Source organism: Rattus norvegicus, chromosome X, assembly GCF_036323735.1.
Source record: "Rattus norvegicus strain BN/NHsdMcwi chromosome X, GRCr8, whole genome shotgun sequence".
In the NCBI taxonomy this organism is placed as follows: Eukaryota; Metazoa; Chordata; class Mammalia; order Rodentia; family Muridae; genus Rattus; species Rattus norvegicus.
Genome location: NC_086039.1, coordinates 3,384,674 through 3,405,071, shown reverse-complemented (window position 1 = coordinate 3,405,071; position 20,398 = coordinate 3,384,674).

The following is a 20,398-nucleotide window of genomic DNA, read 5'->3' as shown; positions in this document are numbered from 1 at the left end:
TACACACCGTGGGGACTCACAATAGCATAAGCGTATAACTTTAATCCAGTTACCAGACTGATACAGGAAAATACCTGGAGCCAAGGAGTTGGGGCCAGTCTCAAAGGCAAAACCAAACTACTACGCATTTACTGACACACATACATATAATCAAATATCACAGAATGTACAGATATAAGTACAATGTGCATTTGTGGTGTGTGTGTATATTAATTTTTTGAGTGGCCTGGGAAAAGATCTCAGTTGATAAACAGTAGCCCTGCAAACATATGGCACAAGTCCAATCTCCAGCACTCTGATTGAAGCCCAAAGCTATGAAAGAAGGCAGGCTCTTGACATCCCAGCTCTGGAGCAGTAGATATAACTAGGTTGTTGAAGCTCCTAGGCTAGCAAGTTCTATGTAGTTGGGGAGAGTACTATCTTTAAAAACAACGTGAGGCATAATACCTGAGATTGAACGCTGGCTTCCATGTACACATGCATAAACATGAACACACATATTCACACGCACACACACACACACACGAACATTCCTGTACTTTATTTCTATTTTAAAATGGATTAAATGCTAAAATGCCTGGAAAGAAAAAATTCCACTTTCTTGACATGAAACTGTATTTTATTTTATTTTTTTCCATCTTTATTAACTCGAGTATTTCTTATTTACATTTCGACTGCTATTCCCCTTCCCGGTTTCCCGGCCAACATCCCCCTAACCCATTCCCCTCCCTCTTCTCTATGGGTGTTCCCCTCCCCATCCTCCCCCCATTACCTCCCTCCCCCCAACAATCACGATCACTGGGGGTTCAGTCTTGGCAGGACTAAGGGCTTCCCCTTCCACTGGTGCTCTTATTAAGCTATTCATTGCTACCTATGAGGTTGGAGCCCAGGGTCAGTCCATGTATAGTCCTTAGGTAGTGGCTTAGTCCCTGGAAGCTCTGGTTGCTTGGCATTGTTGTTCATAAGGGGTCTCAAGCTCCTTCAAGCTCTTCGAGTTCTTTCTCTGATTCCTTCAACTGGGGTCCTATTCTCAGTTCAGTGGTTTGCTGCTGGCATTCGCCTCTGTATTTGCTGTATTCTGGCTGTGCCTCTCAGGAGCGATCTACATCTGGCTCCTGTCGGTCTGCACTTCTTTGCTTCATCCATCTTGTCTAATTGGATGGCTGTATATGTATGGGCCACCTGTGGGGCAGGCTCTGAATGGGTGTTCCTTCTGTGTCTGTTTTAATCTTTTCCTCTCTATTCCCTGCCAAGGGTATTATTGTTCCCCCTTTAAAGAAGGAGTGAAGCATTCACATTTTGATCATCCGTATTGAGTTTCATGCATTCTAGGCATCTAGGGTAATTCAAGCATTTGGGCTAATAGCTACTTATCAATGAGTGCATACCATGTGTGTTTTTCTGTGATTGGGTTACCTCACTCAGGATGATATTTTCCAGTTCCCTCCATTTGCCTACGAATTTCATAAAGTCATTGTTTTTGATAGCTGAGTAATATTACCTTGTGTAGATGTACCACATTTTCTGCATCCATTCCTCTGTTGAAGGCATCTGGGTTCTTTCCAGCTTCTGGCTATTATAAATAAGGCTGCTATGAACATAGTAGAGCATGTGTCTTTGTTATATGTTGGGGCATCTTTTGGATATATGCCCAAGAGAGGTATAGGTGGGTCTTCAGGTAGTTCAATGTCCAATTTTCTGAGGGACCTCCAGACTGATTTCCAGAGTGGTTGTACCATTTTGCAGTCCCACCAGCAATGGAGGAGTGTTCCTCTTTCTCCACATCCTTGCCAGCATTTGCTGTCACCTGAGTTTTTGATCTTAGCCATTCTCACTGGTGTGAGGTGAAATCTCAGAGTTGTTTTGATTTGCATTCCCCTTATGACTAAAGATGTTGAACATTTCTTTAGGTGTTTCTCAGCCATTCGGCATTCCTCCGCTGTGAATTCTTTGTTTAGCTCTGAACCCCATTTTTTAATAGGGTTATTTGTTTCCCTGCAGTCTAAGTTCTTGAGTTCTTTGTATATTTTGGATATAAGGCCTCTATCTGTTGTAGGATTGGTAAAGATCTTTTCCCAATCTGTTGGCTGTCCTTTTGTCCTAACAACAGTGTCCTTTGCCTTACAGAACCTTTGCAGTTATATGAGATCCCATTTGTCGATTCTTGATCTTAGAGCATAGGACATTGGTGTTTTGTTCAGGAAAATTTCTCCAGTGCCCATGTGTTCTAGATACTTCCCCACTTTTTCTTCTATTAGTTTGAGTCTATCTGGTTTGATGTGGAGGTCCTTGATCCACTTGGACTTAAGCTTTGTACAGGGTGATAAGCATGGATAGATCTGCATTCTTGTACATGTTGTCCTCCAGTTGAACCAGCACCATTTGCTGAAAATGCTATCTTTTTTCCATTGGATGGTTTTGGCTCCTTTGTCAAAGATCAAGTGACCATAGGTGTGTGGGTTCATTTCCGGGTCTTCAATTCTGTTCCATTGGTCTATCTGTCTGTCTCTGTACCAATACTATGCAGTTTTTATCACTATTGCTCTGTAATACTGCTTGAGTTCAGGGATAGTGATTCCCCCTGAAGTCCTTTTATTGTTGACGATAGTTTTAGCTATCCTGGGTTTTTTGTTATTCCAGATGAATTTGCAAATTGTTCTGTCTAACTCTCTGAAGAATTGGATTGGTATTTTGATGGGGATTGCATTGAATCTGTAGATGGCTTTTGGTGAAATGGCCTTTTTACTATCTTAATCGTGCCAATCCATGAGCATGGGAGATCTTTCCATCTCCTGTGGTCTTCTTTAATTTCTTTCTTCAGAGGCTTGAAGTTCTTATCATACAGAACTTTTATTTGCTTGGTTAAAGTCACACCGAGGTATTTTATATTATTTGGGACTATTTTGAAGGGTGTCGCTTCCCTAGTTTCTTTCTCGGCTTGTTTCTCTTTTGTGTAGAGGAAGGCTACTGATTTATTTGAGTTAATTTTATACCCAGCCACTTTGCTGAAGGTGTTTACCAGGTTTAGTAGTTCTCTGGGGAACTCTTGGGATCACTTAAATATACTATCATATCATCTGCAAATAGTGATATTTTGACTTCTTCCTTTCCAATCTGTATCCCCTTGATCTCCTTTTGTTGTCTGCTCTGGCTAGAACTTCAAGAACTATACTGAATAAGTAGGGAGAGAGTGAGCAGCCTTGTCTAGTCCCTGATTTTAGTGGGATTGCTTCAAGTTTCTCTCCATTTAGTTCTATGTTAGCTACTGGTTTGCTGTATATAGCTTTTACTATGTTTAGGTATGGGCCTTGGGTTCCTATTCTTTCCAGGACTTTTATCATGAAGGGGTGTTGAATTTTGTCAAATGCTTTCTCAGCATCTAATGAAATGATCATGTGGTTTTGTTCTTTCAGTTTGTTTATAGAATGGATTACGTTGATGGTTTTCGACATATTAAACCATCCTGCATGCCTGAGATGAAGCCTACTTGATCACGGTGGATGATTGTTTTGATGTACTCTTGGATTCGGTTTACAAGAATTTTATTGAGCATTTTTGCATCAATATTCACAAGGGAAATTGGACTTAAGTTCTTTTTCTTTGTTGGGTCTTTGTGTGGTTTAGGAATAAGAGTAATTGTGGCTTCATAGAAGGAATTCGGTAGTGCTCCATCTGTTTCAATTGCATGGAATACTGTGGATAGTATTGGTATGAGGTCTTCTATGAAGGTCTGATAGAATTCTGCATGGAACCCATCTGGACCTGGGCTCTTTTTGGTTGGGATACTTTTAATGTCTTCTATTTCTTTAGGAGTTATGAGGTTGTTTAAATGGTTTATGTGTTCCTGATTTAACTTGGGAACCTGATATCTGTCTAGGAAATTGTCTATGTCCTCCAGATTTTCAAGTTTTGTTGAATATAGGCTTTTGTAGTAGGACCTAATAATTTTTTGAGTTTCCTCTGACTCTCTTGTTATGTCTCCTTTTTCATTTCTGATATTGTTAATTTGGACACACTCTCTATGTCCTCTGGTTAGTGTGGCTAAGGGTTTATCTATCTTGTTGATTTTCTCAAAGAACCAGCTTTTCGTGCTGTTGATTGTTTGTATAGTCCTTTTTGTTTCTACTTGGTTGATTTCAGCTCTGAGGTTGATTATTTTCTGCCTTCTACTCCTCCTGGGTGTATTTGCTTCTTTTTGTTCTAGAGCTTTTAGGTGTGCTGTCAATCTGCTGACATATGCCCTCTCCTGGATCTTTCTGCAGGCACTCAGAGCTATGAGTTTTCCTCTTAGCAGAGCTTTCATTGTTTCCCATAAGGTTGGGCATGTTGTATCTTCATTTTCATTAAATTCTAAGAAGTCTTTAATTCCTTTCTTTATTTCTTCCTTGACCAGGTTATCATTGAGCAGGCCATTGTTCAACTTCCATGTATAGGTGTGCATTCTTCCCTTATTGTTATTGAAGACCAGCTTTATCCCGTGGTAGTCTGATAGGATGAATGGGATTATTTCCATCTTCTGTATCTCTTGAGGCCTGTTTTATGACCAATTATATGGTCAATTTTGGAGAAAGTACCATGAGGTGGTGAAAAGAAGGTATATCCTTTTGTTTTAGGATAGAATGTTCTATACATATCTGTTAAGTCCATTTGGCTCATGACTTCTCTTAGTCTGCCTATGTCTCTGTTTAATTTCTGTTTCTGTGATCTGTCCATTGAGGAGAGTAGGGTGTTACAATCTCCTAGTATTATTGTGTAAGGTGCAATGAGTGCTTTGAGCTTTATTAAGGTTTCTTTTATGTATGTAGGTGCCCTTGTATTTGGAGCATAGATAGTTAGGATTGAGAGTTCATCTTGGATTTTTCCTTTGATGAATATGAAGCGTCCTTCCTTATCTTTTTGATGAATTTTAGTTGAAAATACATTTTATTCGATATTTAACGGTTGGTTCTTCAGACCATTTGCTTAGAAAGTTGTTTTCCAGCCTTTCACTCTGAGGTACTGTCTGTCTTTGTCTCTGAGGTGTGTTTCCTGTAGGGAGCAGAATGCATGGTCCACATTTTGTATCCAGTTTGTTAATCTATGTCGTTTTATTGGGTAATTGAATCCATTGATGTTGAGAGATATTAAGGAATAGTTGCTTCCTGTTGTAGTCATATTTGGATATGAGATTATGATTGTGTGCTTTTCTTCTCTTTGTTTTGTTGCCAAGATGATTAGTTTCTTGCTTTTACTCGGGTGTAGCCTGCCTCCTTATGTTGGGCTTTACCATTTACTATCCTTTGTAGGGCTGGATTTGTAGAAAGATATTGTGTAAAATTGATTTTGTCATGGAATATCTTGGTTTCTCCATCTATGTTAATTGAGAGTTTTGCTGGATACAGTAACCTGGGCTGGCATTTGTGTCCTCTTAGGGTCTGTATGACATCTGTCCAGGATCTTCTGGCTTTCGTAGTCTCTGTTGAGAAGTCTGGTTTGATTCTGATAGTTCTGTCTTTATATGTTACTTGACATTTTCCCCTTACTGCTTTTAATATCCTTTATTTGTTTTGTGCCTTTGGTGTTTTGACTATTATGTGATGGGAGGATTTTCTTTTCTGGTTCAATCTATTTGGAGTTCTTTAGGCTTCTTGTATGTTTATGGGCATCTCTTTCTTTACGTTAGGGAAGTTTTCTTCTTTGATTTTGTTGAAGATATTTACAGGTCCTTTGAGCTGGGAGTCTTCCCTCTCTTCTATACCTATTATCGTTAAGTTTGATCTCATTGAGTCCTGGATTTCCTGTATGTTTTGGACCAGTACATTTTTCCGTTTTACATTATCTTTGACAGTTGTGTTGATGGTTTCTATGGAATCTTCTGCTCCCGAGATTCTCTCTTCTATCTCTTGCATTCTGTTGGTGATGCTTGTATCTGCGACTTCTTGTCTCTTGATTTGGTTTTCTATATCCAGGGTTGTCTCCCTTTGTGCTTTCTTTATTGCTTTTAATTTGCATTTTTTATTCTTTCACCTGTTTGTTTGTGTTTTCCTGTAATTCTTTCAGGGATTTTTCCATTTCCTCTCTATAGGCTTCTACTTGTTTATTTGTGTTTTCCTGCATTTCTCTAAGGGAGTTCTTTATGTCTTTCTTGAAGTCCTCCATCTTCATGATCAAATGTGATTTAAAATCAAGATCTTGCTTTTCTGGTGTGTTTGGATATTCATTGTTTGCTTTGGTGGGAGAATTGGGCTCCAGTGATGCCATGTAGTCTTGGTTTCTGTTGCTTGGCTTCCTGCACTTGTCTCTCGCCATCAACTTGTCTCTGGTGTTACCTTGTTCTGCTATTTCTGAGAGTGGTGAGACCATCCTATAGGCCTATGTGTCAGGAGTTTCGTAGACCTGTTTTCCTGTTTTGTTTTAGCCAGTTATGGGAACAGAGTGTTCTGCTTTCAGGTGTGTAATCTTTCCTGTTTACTGGTCCTCAGCTGTTCCTGTGGGCGTGTGTCCTGAGTCCACCAGACAGGTAACTTGGAGCATAAAAGTTAGTCTTACCTTTGGTGCCAGGGCTCAAGTTGCTCCTGGGCGGGGCCTGCTTTTGAGTCCTCCGTGAGGGTGGCAGCCATGAGGGTCTGTGCCATCTTTTCCCAGAGCCCCCGTGCACCGGGGTCCCAGATGTTGTTAGGTGTTTTCCTCTGCAATCAGAAATGTGGACAGAGTGTTGTCTGTTCTGGCTTCCCAGGCGTGTCTGCCCCTCTGAAGGTTTAGTTCTCCCTCCCACGGGATTTGGGTGCAGAGAGCTGTTGATCAGTCCCTTCGGGTCTGGGCAGTGTCTGAACCGCGGGGGACCTGCAGCTCCAGTGCCCCTGTCTTCTAGAGGCCCTATATAGTTTCCTCTTGGGCCAGGGATATGAGCAAGGGTGGGCAGTATTGGTAGTCTCTCCTGCTCTGCAGTCTCAGGAGTCCTGAGCTGTCCGGGCAGTGAGCACTCTCTCCCACCAGGTTTGGGAGCAGTGAGCTGTGGACCGGGATCAGTGAGGTTGGGGCTCCAGCTCATGTTGGAATTTTGATGGGGATTGAAATCTATAGATTGCTTTTATTGGGATGGCATTTTTACTGTATTAATTTTTACCAATCCATGAGATTGGGAGCTCTCCATTTTCTGAGGTCTTCAATTTCCTTCTTTGAGAGACTTGAAGTTCTTGTCATACAGATATTTCACTTGTTTCATTAGATTTACACCAAGGTATTTTATAATGTTTGTGACCGTTGTGAAGGGTACTGATTTATTCGAGATAATTTTATATCCATTCACTTTGCTAAAATGTTTTTAAGTTATAGAAGTTCTCTGGTAGAATTTTTGTCGTTGCTTATCTGTAAGTATATCATCAGCAAATAACCTTGACTTCTTCAAGGCTAATTTGTTTCCCCTTGATCTCCTTTTCATGTCTTACTGCTGTAGGTAGAACCTCGAGTAGTATATTGAATAGAGACAGGGAGAGTAGGCAGTCTTGTCTTGTCCCTAATTTTAGTGGGGTTGATTGAAGTATCTCTCCATATGCTTTGATATTGACTCTTGGAATGTTGTATGTTGCTTTTACTATGTTTTGGTATGGGAGTTGAATTCCTTATCTCTCCTATACTTTATTTTTTTCTTTTAATTGGATTTTTATTTACATTTCAAATGTTATCCCGTCCATAAAACACCTATTCAATCCCCCAACCCCTTTCTTCTATGATTGTGTTCCCCCAACCATACACCCACCAATTACCTCCTCCCCCCTCAACATTCCCCTATATTCAGGGTTCCAGCCTTGACAGGACCAAGGGCTTCTCCTCCCAGTGTTGTTCAACAAGGCCATCCTCTGCTACATATTCTGCTGGAGACATGGGTCGCTCCATGTGTACTCTCTGGTTAGTGGTTTAGTTCCTGAGAGCTCTGGTTGGTTGGTATTGTAGTTTTTATGGGGTTGAAATCCCATTCAGCTCCTTCAATCCTTTTTCTAACTCCTCCAATTGGAACCCTGTTCTCAGTTCAATGATTAGTTGTCAGCATTCACCTCCATATTTGTCATGATTTGGCAGAGACTCTCAGAAGACAGCTATATCAGGATCTGAATAGCATGCAGTTCTTGGCATCAGCAATATTGTCTGGGTTTGGTGGCTATAAGCATATGAGCAGGATCCCCAGGTGGGGTAGGTTCTGGATGGCCATTCCTTCAGGCTCTTCTTCAAAATTTGTCTCCATATCTTCTCCGATGAGTATTTTTGTTTCTTCTTCTGAGAAGGACTGAAGCATCCCCACTTTGGTCATCCTTCTTCTTGAGCTTCATGTGATCTATGAATTGCTTCTTGGGTAATTTGAGCTTTTGGGCTAAAATCCACTTATCAGTGGGTGCATACGGTGTGTGTGTGTGTGTGGTTTTTTTGTGATTGGGTTATCTCACTCAGGATATTTTCTAGTTCTGTCCATTAGCCTATGAATTTCATGAAGACATTGTTTTTGGTAGCTGAGTAGTACTCCATTGTGTAGATGTACCATATTTCCTGTATCCATTCCTCTGTTGAAAGGCATCTGGGTTCTTTTCAGCTTCTGGACCTTATAAATAAGGCTGCTACAAACATAGAGGAGCATGTGTCTTTGTTGTATGTTGAAGCATCATGTGGGTATATACCAAGGAGTAGTATAGCGGGATCCTCAGGTAATACTATGTCAAATTTCTGAGGAACCCCCAGAGAGATGTCCAGAGTGGTTGTACCAGATAGTAATCCCACCAACAATGAAGGAGTGTTTCTCTTTCTCCACATCCTTACCAGCAACTCTTGTCACCTGAGTTTTTGTTCTTAGCCATTCTGACTCATATGAGGTAGAATCTCAGGGCTGTTTTGATTTACATTTCCCTAATGACTAAGGATGTTGAACATTTTTAGGTTCTTCTCAGCCATTCAAAATTCCACTGCTGAGAATTCTTTGGTAAAAGCTCTGTTCCCCGTTATTACTAGGTACATTTGACTCTCTGGAGTCTACCTTCTTGAGTTCTTTGTATATATTGGATATTGGCCTTCTATCTGATGTAGGATTGGTAAAGATCTTTTGCCAATCTATTGGGTGCCATTTTGCCCTAATGACAGTGTCTTTTGCATTGCATTGCAATTTTATGAGTTCCATTTGTCAATTCTTGACCTTAGAGTATAAGCCATGATTGTTCTGTTCAGGAAAATTTCCCCAGTGCACATGTGTTTGAACCTCTACCCCACTTTTTCTTCTATTAGTATGAGTATTTCTGGTTTTATGTGGAGGTCCTTGATCTACTTGGACTTGAGATATGTACAGGATGATAAGAATGGTTTGATTTTCATTCTTCTACACACTGAGATCCAGTTGAAGTACCACTATTTGTTGAAAATGCTATCTTTTTTTCCACTGGATGGTTTTAGCTCCTTTGTCAAAGATCAAGTGACCATAGGTATTTGGGTTCATTTCTGAATCTTCAATTCTATTCCATTGATCTACTTTCCTTTCCCTGTACCAATACCATAAAGTTTTTTTTATCACTATTGCTCTGTAATACTGCTTGAGGTCAGGGATGATGATTCCCCCAGAGGTTCTTTTTTCTATTCAGGGTTTTTTTATTCCAAAAGAATTTGCAAATTGCTCTTTCAAACTTTATGAAGAATTGAGTTGGGATTTTGATGGGGATTACATTGAATGTGTAGATTTCTTTTGGCAAAATGACATTTTTATAATATTAATCCTGACAATCCATGAGCATAGATCTTTCCATCTTCTGTTATCTTCTTCACTTTCTTTCTTCAGTGACTTGAAGTTCTTGTCGTACCAAGGTAGTTTATGTTTTTGTGACTATTGTGAAGGGTATCATTTCCCCAATTTCTTTCTCATCCTGTTTATTGTTTGAGTAGAGGAAGGTTACAGATTTGTTTGGGTTTAATTTTATATCCAGCCACATAGCTGAAGTTGTTTATCAGGATTAGTAGTTCTCTGGTAGAACTTTTACTTTGTTTAGGTATGGGCCTTGAATTCCTGATCTTTCCAAGACTTTTAATGTGAAGGGGTGTTGAATTTTGTCAAATGCTTTCTCAGCAACTAATGAGATGATCGTTTTTTCTTTGAGTTTGTTTACAATATTGAACACCCTGCATCCCTGGGATGAAGCCTACTTAATCATGATGGATGATTGTTTTGATGAGTTCTTGGATTTGGTTTGCAAAAGTTTTATTGAATATTTTTGGATTGATATTCATGAGGGAAAGTGGTCTACATTTCTCTTTCTTTTTTTGGGTCTCTGCATGGTTTAGGTGTAAGCATAATTGTGGCTTCATAGAAGGAATTGGGTAGCTTTCCTTCTATTTCTATTTTGTGAAATCATTTGGATAGTATTCCTATTAGGTCTATTATGAAGGTCTGGTAGAATTCTGCACTAAACCCATCTGGTCTTGGGCTTTTTTGGTTAGAAGCATTTTAATAATTGCTTCTATTTCTTTAGGAGTTATGTGACTGTTTAGATAACTTATTGTCATCCTGATTTAACTTTGGTACCTGTTATCTGTCTAGAAAATTATACATTTCATCCAGATTTTCCAGTTTTGTTGTTCTAGGCTTTTGTAGTAGGATCTGATGATGTTTTGCATGTCCTCTAATTGTCTTGTAATGTCTCCCTTTTCATTTCTGATCTTATTAATTTGGATACACTCTCTGTGCTCTCTGGTTAGTCTGGATAAGGGTTTATCTATCTTGTGAATTTTCTCAAAGAACAAGCTCCTGGTTTTAGTAAATTTTTTTTCACTACACAGAAAATTTATTACTAATGTTATGACATATACGAGCCCATATAGAAGATTTCTAACAATCTTTTAGCCCACACATTTGTCCTAGGTCTCAAGACACCCTGTGAATATTTGACCATCAAGTCAAAGGCTAGTAAATTTTTTTTACTTCTTTTTGTTTCTCCTTAGTTGATTTAAACCCTGAGTTTGATTATTTCCTACCTTCTACTTCTTTTGGGTGTATTGGCTTCTTTTGATTTAAAGCTTTTAGGCATGCTGTCAAGCTTCTAATCTCCTGTTTCTTTTTACAGACACTCAGAGCTATGAGTTTTCCTCTTAGCACTGCTTTCATTGTGTCCCATAAGTGTGGTATGTTGTGCCTTTTTAAAATATTATAAGTCTTTAATTTCATTCTTTATCTCTTCCTTCACCAAGTTATCATTGTGTATAATAACATTGCTCAACTTCCATGTGTAAGTGGGCTTTCTGTCTTTTTTGTTGTTACTGAAGAATAGCCTTAGTCCTTAGTGATCTAATAGGATGCATGGGATTATTTTAATCTTCTTGTATCTGTTGAGGCCTATTTTGTGATTGGTTATATGGTCAATTTTGGAGAAGGTACCATGAGGTGCTGAGAAGAAATTATATTCTTTTGTTTTAGGATGAAATGTTTTATAAGTATCTGTTAAATTCATTTGGGTCATTACTTCTGTTAGTTTCTCTATGTCTCTGTTTAATTTCTGTTTCCATGATCTGTCCATTGATGAGATATGGGTGTTGAAGCCTCCCACTCTTATTCTGTGAGGTGCAATGTGTGCTTTGAGCTTTAGTAAGGTTTCCTTTATGAATGTAGGTGCCCTTGCATTTGGAGCATAGATATTCAGCATTGAGAGTTCATCTCAGTGGAATTTTACTTTGATGAATATAAAGTGTCTTTCCTTATCTTTTTTGATAACTTTTGGTTGAAAGTTGATTTTATTCAACATTAGAATGGTTACTCCAGCTTGCTTCTTCAGACCATTTGATTGGAAAGTAGTTTTCCAGCCTTTCACTCTGAGGAAGTTCTGTCTTTGTCATTGAGGTGTGTTTCCTGTATGCAGCAAAATACTGGTATCCAGTTTGTTAATCTGTGTCTTTTTATTGGGGAATTGAGTCCACTGATGTTGAGAGATAATAAAGAATAGTGATGGCTATTCTCTGTTATTTTTGTTGTTAGAGGTGGAATTATGTTTGTGAGTCTGTCTTTTGCTTTTGTTGAAAGGAGATTACTTTCTTGTTTTTTCTAGTGTGTAGTTTCTGTCCTTCTGAGTTTTCTATTTATTATCCTTCGTAGGGCTGGATTTGTGGAAAGATATTGTTTAAATTAGGTCATGGAATATCTTGGTTTCTCCATCTATGTTAATTGAGAGTTTTGCTGGATATTGTGGCCTTGGCTGGCATTTGTGTTCCATTAGTGTCTTTATGATATCTGCACAGGATCTTCTGGCTTTCATAGTCTCTGTTGCAAAGTCTGGTGTAATTCTGATAGGTCTGCCTTATATGTTACCTGATATTTTCCCCTTACTACTCTTTTTCTTCTGGGCAAACTCCATAAATGGAGCACTTCATCACTTTATATTTGTTTATTGAATATGTTTTATTTACAATTCAAATGGTATTCCCTTTCCTGTTTTCCTATTTCATCCCCCTCCCTTTCTTCTATAAGGGTGTTCTCCCTCTCCAACCATCCCCCTTCCAGCCTCCCCACCTTGACATTTCCCTACATTGGGAGGTCCAGCCTTGGCAGAACCGAGGGCTTCTACTCCCATTGGTGCCCAACAAGCCCATCCTCTGCTACATATGCAGCTGGAGACATGGGTTTATCCTGTCTGTGCTTGGTTAGGAGATTTTTATAGTTTACATCATCTTTAATGGTTTCTATGGTATCTTCTGCCTCTGAGATTTTCTTTTCTATCTCTTGTATTCTGTTAGCGATGCTTGCAGATCTCTTTGCTAGGTTTTCTATCTCCAGGGTTGTCTCCTTTTGTGATTTCGTTATTGTTTCTATTTACACTTTTAAATCCTGGATTGTTTTAAGGGATTCTTTTTTTTTTTTTCTTTTTTTTTTTTTCGGAGCTGGGGACTGAACCCAGGGCCTTGCGCATGCTAGGCAAGCACTGTTTTAAGGGATTCTTTAAGGGATTTTATGTTTCCTCTTTAAGGTCTCCTACTTGTTTTCCTGTGTTGTCCTGTATTTCTTTAATGGAGTTATTTATGTCCTTCGTAAAGTCCTCTATCATCCTCTTGAGATGTGATTTTTAAATCCAAATCTTGTTTTTCTGGTGTGTTTGGATATTCAGTATTTGCTTTGGTGGGACAACTGGGCTCTGATGATACCAAGTAGTTTTGGTTTCTGTTACTTAGTTTCTTTCGGCTTGTCTCTGGTGTTAGCTTGTCTGGCTGTCTCTCACAGTGGCCATAAGCCTGTGTGTTAGCACTCCTGTAGACCTGTTTTCTTTCAGCTGGATCTGTGAACAGAGAGCTGTTGGTCAGCTCTAGGTGCAGGCAGAAACCAGAAGGGTTCTGTCCCAGACTGCTCCTGGGGTTGCGTGTGCTGAAGCCTCCAGGCAGGTTGCTTGGAGAAGAAGAGTTGTTCTTACCTCTGCTCTGAGGTGTTTCAGTGCTCCTAGTGACTGGCTTTCAGATCTGGGTGCAGGCAGAAACTGGAAGTGTCCTGCCCCTGACTGTTGCTAGGTTTCTGTGGCCAGAGGGCACAGAGGGCACTAGGCAGGTTCTTCTTGGTCCAAGAAGGTGAGCAATAGTAGTTGTCTCCTCTGAGCTCTCAGGATTATCCATACTTCTGAGAGTTCACAGCTCTCCCCCACAGGATTTGGGTACAGAGAGCTGTGGGAATGGTTCAGCTCTCTGTGCAGGCAAGTAGAAACCTGGTGTTTGATGCTTAATGTCCCATACTCACTAACATTTCTTATAGTTCATAGGGACAGGATATTATGGAAGGAGTTCATCAGACCTTAACATCATAAATATATCAATTACAAAATAAAGTTATAATTATTCATCTCCTTATCATACTTTATAGAACCAAATATAATTCTCCTTTCAAATATTTTCAAGTCTCTAGCAAAATAAAGACCTACTAAGTGGATAACAACAAGGGCCAGATGTTTTCCCAGGAGAACCTCTGTTTATATATTTATAGGACCCTTTAGATGACAAACCAATTGATTATGCCAGGCATCCTCTATAGACACAGACGTTGATACCTGTCACTCCTTTCATGCCCAGTTCAACTATCATCTTCTGCAGGCTCTCCATCTCTGTCAGAGAAAACATAAAAAGAAGGCACGGAAGACATGGTTCCTGATATCATCTGATTGGACTCTGAATTCTATATCCAGGGGATATAGGGGATATTGCTAAATATAAGTCTATATGTGTCATTTCCTACCAGAGTGATATTTGACTACTTGGATTATGACTCCTAAAGCTTTTGCTCATTGTATACTCCCTAACTTACTAATTTCTCACAGCACTGATATAATGCTCTTGCTATATTTGCATTGTAACCAACAGATAGTTCTCTTTCATGACCTAAAACATTTATAGCCAAGCTAATTTTAGGTATTGCAGCCTTAATTGCTATCTTGGGGCCAGTTGCAGCTTCTGTTGTTTCCCTAGTCCAGCAGGTACACAGTGCTAATCATGTAACTTTCTTGACAAATAAATTCCTTAGCACTGAGTACTCAGGAGAGGATAGATAGAGGTTTTTGACAGATAAAATTATTACTTTGGAAATAGCCATCCTTTACATATAGACTCAGACTCAATAAATTAAGATGTTTTAACTACCTCATGTCATGCCAACTATAAATGGATTTGTCAAAGTGTCTGTAAGGCAAAGGACACTGTCATTAGAACAAAATGGCAACCAACAGATTGGGAAAAGGTTTTTACCAATCCTACATCTGATAGAGGGCTATTATCTAATATATACAAAGAACTCAAGAAATTAGACTCCAGAGAATCAAATAACCCTATTAAACAATGGGGTACAGAACTACACAAAGAATTCTCAGTGTCAGAATATCGAATGGCCAAGAAGAAATGTTCAACATCTTTAGTCATAAGGGAAATGCAAATCAAAACAACCCTGAGATTCTACCTTACACCAGTCGGAATTGCTAAGATCAAAAACTCTGGCGACAGCAGATGCTGGCGAGGATGTGGAGAAAGAGGAACACTCCTCCATTGTTGGTGGAATTGCTAGCTGGTAGAAACACTCTGGGAATCACTCTGGAGGTTCCTTAGAAAAGTGGACACTGTACTACCTGAGGACCCTGCTATACCTCTCCTGGGCATATACCCAAATGATGCTCCAACATATAACAAGGACACATGCTTCACTATGTTCATAGCAGCCTACAATGAGTCAGAAATGCCCTGGACATAGATACAAGCACATTTGCATGGTGTTTGAAACAGTACATTGCTAGCAATAATATGGATACTTTACCTTCACAGATCAGTGCTATCTGTCATTCCAGGCTGTAGCATTCTTCAGTAGAAGAATTGGCTAATTATTTTTTGAAATTTAATCATATATTTGTTAAAGATAATTCTTTATAGAATTTTCTTATAAATTTATGAGTTATTACAGGATTTATTATTCTGCTTGTTTCTTCTTCCAGTCATTTAAAGTCAGTTTCTTAGGGTCTGCTATAAGGTCTGCTCAAAGGGATACTCATATGCCTCTTTTATTTTGTTTGAAGAAATGAGATGTCAGGAGCCATCTGAAGATGCTAATAACGAGCAGGTGATTTTCATGAAATGGTTCCACCTTGCACTGTAAATCTATGATAGATTTTCCCTTCTAGGCAAGGTCAAAGAGATCAAATGTGAAGAAAGATTCTTGATATATATATATATATATATATATATATATATATATATGTATATGTATATATATATTCACTACAATATAAGACAGTCTTATTCTAATTCTCAACAATGGTTCTATAAGAATTCCTAAAATTATACTAGGAACTTCTAGGCCCTTTAAAATAAGGTCTGTTATTAAGTCCTCTCTGATATTACAACTGCAATGAGAACTCTGCCAGTCTTCAAGTTGTACCAGGTAATTTCTTCTAAGATTGAAAGTAAGCATTTACAACCTACAACACATTCCAAGAGGTTGTAGAACAATTAACCAAAGGTCATGAAAAGGGAACTAATTATTTATTGTAGGTTCAAGTATAGAAGGTAAAATATTGACTGGATTTATCTATACATAACTTCAGTGATAACTTAGTTATGGTCTTTAACACTCCAGGAACCTATAGAGCTAGTGACAGGTAATGAATGCCTAGTCTTAATGGATAAGTATGTAAACATTCTCAGTTGTAAACTTCTCATTCAATTTATGATTTGAATTTTTGTTTGAACTTTTAGTGAACTTATGTTTAAAAGCAGGATGCTTGATAAAACCATGTGATCTACTTCCCTAGAAAAGGTACAAAAATGTAGGAATGAACACATTTCAGGGACATTATTATATTGGAGGAGGAGGAGAAAGCAAGATAGGAAGGATAAAGACAGTAGAATAGGATAACTTAGAAATTAAAGGGAAACATATAAAGTAAGAGAGTTACACATAGAATCCAGTAAGAAAGCAGAACAAAAAAAACTGCCAAAATAGCAGAAAGAGCAGGTAGGCTTTTCCTAACCATGGGGTGGAACAGGTTTTTTTCTTAATAGCAAGGCAGGATTAGTTTTGATAAAGTGGACCAACCTTTTTTTTCTTTCAGATTTGGGTTTAATTCATTTAGCAATAAAAGGGTAGTAGCTTTTTCTTTCTCTATGTGATAAAGATTGTAGCTCATTTTTCATCCAAAATGATTGAGTTCTTTCTGAACTGGCATTTGGTCTCTTACTCCACATGCATATATATGAATGGATGTATGTGTATAAGTACATGGTTATAAAAAAATATGTAGCTTAGCCCAACTAGTGTGTATGGAAGTCTGTGAGTATTCATGCATGATTTTGTGTAAGAACAAATGTGAGTTTCTGCATATTTGATTGTGTAAAATTTTTTTCCTTCTGCAAGTGAGACTCTCCTCCTGATTCAATAAAGGTTTATTGCTCTAAACCTCCCTCCAATCTGACAAGCAAAAGATTAGGCCTCTGGACAAGAGAGAAAAAAGCCCTAGCAATCAATCCTTCACTTAATCCCGTGCTGTTAGATTATAGGTGTTAATAACACAAGCTAATGATCTTTAATCCTCAGAATGAAAAAGAAAGTTTTTAGGATTTTTTAAAAGGTATCATTAAGCATTTAGTATAGTTAAAGAGCTAGATGACCAAAGATGATTAGTCTTTTAAGCTACCTCTACATTCAACTCCGTGTCCTGCTTCAACCCATTGCAAGCATTTAAATGATATTGAACTTGAAGAATTATTGTACATTGTGGCTGATGTAACTATAATTTCTAAAGAATATTATAATCAAAATTGGCTTTTGCATGAAATTTCCACTAGTTTATAGGTAGTTGGAATGCTATCTCACATGAAACAGAATGTTGATTGGATTAAATGTATAAGGGTAGAAGGTCAAGTAAAGAAGTTCAAACCATATGTGGCTGACATAGCCATAAACCTGTGAGAAAGAAATTTGTTAGAACAATGGGGAACTCAAATTAATATTCCCTCAATTTCAGATAAAGTTTGTAAATGATGTTTAAAATGGGTTATATTTCTTGAAATAGTTTTGGAAAAATTTCAAGGACTGTCACAGGCTATACATGTCCATAAGCAGAAAAAAGCAAGGATTGACTTTCCATTAGGGGCACTGTTAATAATGTACCTATATCCCTATCTTTAAAATGGCTAACCAATAAGCCTGTATGGATAGACCAGTGGACCTTACCAAAAGAAAAATTACATACTTGAGCAACTGCTACAAGAACAATTGGATGCCAAAATCTGGCTTTGAGTGAAATGTTCCAGCAAATGTTTGGGTGAGGATGAGAAATTATTTTGAGACTGTTTGAACCTTGAAAAATGTGTCTTTGAGTGAAATGTTCCAGCAAATGTTTGGTGAGGATGAGAAATTATTTTGAGACTGTTTGAACCTTGAAAAACGTGTCTTTGAAAAAAATGCACTTGGTGTTATGTGAGAACTTGAAGCTGCACTGACCTTTGTCCTAAGACACTCCTGGTAAACCTGGAATTCTTACTTTTGATTATGCCTAGCCATGGTCAAAAGGGACTGAGATTTGTGTGGGTTGTTTGCTTCCATGGGCAGCAATGACAACTTAGGTAGTTGGAACTTTTTCCAGCCTCAATTAACCTTGTATAATGTTTGAATAAAATAATTGGAGTGAGCTGGCTGTATGTCAGTCTTTTCCAAGAAGGCTGAATCCCTCTGATCCTTCAGGAAATAAAGGCTTAACACCTTGGTAAGTTTCTCTTTCTACTGAGGCAGCCCACTGCAAAAAGAGGCCTCTCTAACAACAGAACCTATAATAATTAATGTGGTTATATGGTACATTGGTGGTCAAAGCATGTCCATAGAAAAACAAGAGCTGCCAATTTATCAGTTGAGTCTATGCTTCTCAGCCATAGCCATAGGTAAAAACAGACATACTGAGACATAATAATTCTCTATATTGATAGAGTAGAATTGATGTAGATCCCTATAATCAGGATAGGTAATATAGCTATGATTTCCTTCTTTTCACTCTCTTCTCTTTTCTCTCACCTCCAAGCAACCACTAATTTGGATCTACTACCAATGATTATTTTGTATTTTATAAAGTGGCATATACACAGACTTGCTCCATGGCTTAGCATATAAAGGTGCTTACTGCCGAACCTGATGGTCCAGGTTTAATACCTGCACTCACACAGTAGAATTAGAAAACTGAATGTTGCATGTTGTTCTCTGATAGGCACATGTGGGATTACATGAACATATGTGTATACACAATATGTAACAATAATTTAAATGTTGCATATTGATAGTAGTGTAGTTTATAATTATATCTATCTTGTTTCTACTACTCAATATACTTACTTTAAGGTTCACCAGCATTTTTCTGTCACATGGATGAATCTTTGTTTATTTTCACATTGCAGTGTACATTTATTGCTCAAAACAATGAGTTTCATATTCTTATATTTTCAAAGGCATTGTTAATATGACCATACTTATTCTTGTTGTCCTCATCTCCAGCGCTAGTTGCCCCCTTTCCCTGAAGTAATATCTTTTCTACTTTCACATTATGTGTTTAAATGTTCCTATTTCTATGTATGTTTATTTGCAACATAGTTTCCACATATGAGAAAAAATGTATGTTTATTTGCAACATAGTTTCCACATATGAGAAAAAATGTATTTGTCTTTCAGGGCCTGGATTATGTCCCTTAATATGGTAATCTCTTTATAACCACCTCTATGTAAATGACATAATTTTGTTGTTCTTTATGGCTGAAGAAACCTCCAGTGTGTGGGAGGAGGGGTGTATGTTTGTATGTGTCTTTCTATGTTTGTACTACTTTTTAGCTATTTTATTATGTTCCTATATCTCTACTTCCCTGCCTTCCAACCCTTATTCTACCCTGTTCTCTTCCAACCCCCCAAAGTAGGTAGGAGAGAAGTAAGGTTAGAGGGAAAAGGGTATGTAGACCTCTTTAGGCAACTTCCTGTTGATTAGGGGTTTCTTGGGGCCAGTCCAATCTTCATAGTCAGGATATCTCCAACTTTTTGTCAAACTACATCAACAGCTTGTTAGAAGTAGCAGGGACCAGCAGAAGCCTTGTGCTTCTTCTCCAGGGCACCTTCCACCCTTTTCAAGACTCTGGGATTTATTCCCTCTCCAGAGTCTCCAGAATTAAATTCTCTGCAGCTGGCAAAAAATCATGCCCCTCTTAGAGCATGAGACAATGATAGTTAATGGCTGTGGACAAGCTGAAGCATCCCCATATTCCATATCTGGGATTAAAACAAGAATATATTCACATAACATAACTGAGTATTTTAAGAAACCAAAATTCTCACTACATCTGTGTGTTCTTATCATACTGTCGTCTGTTGATGGACATCCTAGATGCTTTTATAACTTAGGTATAATTCACAGTGCTATAGTTATCATGTATGAGCAGGTGTCTCTGTAATATCCTTCATTAGACTCCCTTGAGTTTATATGTAAGAGAATTACAGATAGCTCATATTGTAGTTCTTGTTTTAGTTTTTTTGCAAAACCTCAAGATTGCTTTCCATTGAAGTGTGGTAGTTTACCTTCCCATCAGTAGGTTTAAGATTTCTTTTTCAAGTTCTCTGCACCCAAATCCCGTGGGAGGGAGAGCTGAACCTTCAGAGAGGCAGACAAACCTGGGAAACCAGAAGAGACTGCTCTCTATACATACATCTCGGACGCCAGAGGAAAACACCAAAGGCCATCTGGAACCCTGGTGCACTGTAGCTCCCGGAAGGGGCGGCACAGGTCTTCCTGTTTGCTGCCGCCGCAGAGAGCCCTTGGGCAGCACCCCGCGAGCAAACTTGAGCCTCGGGACCACAGGTAAGACCAACTTGTCTGCTGCAAGAAAGCTGCCTGGTGAACTCAAGACACAGGCCCACAGG